The sequence below is a fragment of the Apodemus sylvaticus genome, chromosome 7, assembly GCF_947179515.1.
Source record: "Apodemus sylvaticus chromosome 7, mApoSyl1.1, whole genome shotgun sequence".
In the NCBI taxonomy this organism is placed as follows: Eukaryota; Metazoa; Chordata; class Mammalia; order Rodentia; family Muridae; genus Apodemus; species Apodemus sylvaticus.
The window spans coordinates 99,157,395-99,159,713 of record NC_067478.1 but is presented as its reverse complement, the minus strand read 5'-3'; positions in this window follow the sequence as shown (position 1 = coordinate 99,159,713).

Here is a 2,319-nt window from a genome sequence, read left to right as displayed (position 1 = left end):
ATGTGACATTGCTTTTTTTTCTCAGAGAATTTCTCTTGATTTTTATTGTGCTTTTGCCGCTTAAAAATATGTTTTTAAATGTAAAATAACACACAAGCATGTATTTCTTGTGAAAATTGGGACAATAGAAATAAAGAACTTGAATTGCCCTTTTAATTTTTCTTGATGTCTCTCCCCAAAAATAACCTAGTTTAACAATAATTCTCAAAATTCATAACCCCGTGACCTACTTCCTCCAGTAGGTCTGAGGTTATTAAGCTACTAGAACTTCAGAAGTAACCATTGGGAATGGAGAAATGACTCTGTAGTTATGAGTCCTCGTTGTTGTAGCACACACATTGGGTACTTACAAGAATCTTTAACTCCAGTTCTATGAGGGATTTGACTCCATGCTCTGATATTTGTGATCATGAAATGCACGTCAATACACTCAGATACACTCAGGCACATAAAACTATATAACATTATACATACATGATTATTATATATAATTATCATATCATATTTTTATGTATAATATACAGTGTTAAAATGTGTGTATGTATGTATGAATGTATCTGTGTATATATGTATGTATGTATATATGTATGTATGTATGTAATAGATCTGGGGACCAGGCATTCAAACACATGAACCTGTGAGGGACACATGGGATTCCAATCAGAACACATCATCCTAATCCTCACTGAAACATTCTACTTTGTCAAATTTCTCCACGTTGAATTAAATGACCAGAGCATAACATTGTCTCCTATGTAAAACTCAGCATTTATAACTCTATCCTCTATTATTTACTTTAGGTGTCAGAAAAAATATTCAAAAAATATGTGATGATGAAAGCAGACACATGTATAACTAATACTGCATTGTGCTGTGTGTAATAAAGACCCAATGAGGTCCAGTTATTAAACTTGGAGGATTAAGACATGTCACAGACAAGGATCCTCCTCCATGGGGCTTAAGAGATAGATATAAAACTCTAATCCTGTACAAAGTTCCACATAGACTGTCAAAGATAGAAGGCTATTGAACATTTACAACCATAGGTAAGTACAGGAAACATTATTGGTTAGGAATTTTACTGTGAATTTCCTTCTGTTGCTTTATTTATTCATTTTACAATTAAAGGCAGAAGGTAATGTTTTCTATTTTAATATATTTAAACAGTCATAGGAAGTTGGATGAAAATTTTAGAGGATGTCCGGAATAAATCTAATATTCCCACAATCCACCCTAGTTGGTCCAGATATTGGTAAGCTGAATTTATACACATTCTTTCCAACTCTGGCTACACAACACACTTCTTTTTTTTTTATTTGATATATTCTTTATTTACATTTCAAGTGATTTCCCCTTTGCTGGATCACCTCTCCCCGAAAGTCCCGTAAGCCCTCTTCCCTCTCCCTGTTCCCCAATCTACCCCTTCCCACTACCCTGTCCTGGTATTCCCCTACACTGCTGCACTGACCCTTCCCAGGACCAAGAGCCACTCCTTCCTTCTTCTTGGGCATCATTTAATATGTGAATTGTGTCTTGGGTATTCCAAGCTTCTAGGCTAATATCCACTTATCAGTGAGTTTATACCATGAGTGTTCTTTTGAGACTAGGTTACCTCACTTATGATGATATTCTCCAGTGCCATCCATTTGTCTAAGAATTTCATGAATTCGTTGTTTTTAATGGCTGTATAGTACTCCATTGTGTATATATATTCTGTATCAACTCCTCTGTTGAGGGACATCTGGGTTCTTTCCAGATTCTGGATATCATAAATAGGGCTGCTATGAACACAGTGGAGCATGTATCCTTATTACATGCTGGGGAATCCTCTGGGTATATGCCCAGGAGTGGTATAGTGAGGTCCTCCAGAAGTATCATTCCCAGTTTTCTGAGGAACCGCACAGGAGCTGGCAAGGATGTGGAGAAAGAGGAACACTCCTCCACTGCTGGTGGGGTTGCAAGCTGGCTGGTACAACCACTCTGGAAATCATACTTCTTTCAATAATGAAACACAAAGAGCAACTTCTAGGAAGAAACTATGCACTTCCTTCTGATGTCATGCTGTCTCCTCAGCAAATGGTCCCCCTTGACCACTATTCTATTTTAAAAGCTTTTTTATATCTATGAGTGTTTTATCTGTGTGTTCATCTATGTGCTACTATGCATGTGCCTCAGGCTCACCAAAACCAGTAGAGGATATCAGATATACTGTGACTAGAATCATAGGTGGTTGTGGGCCGTAGTGTGTGTGCAGGGAATCAAAGCCAGGCCCTCTGGAACGTCAACCAGTTCTCTGAAGCACCATCTCTCCAATTGTTT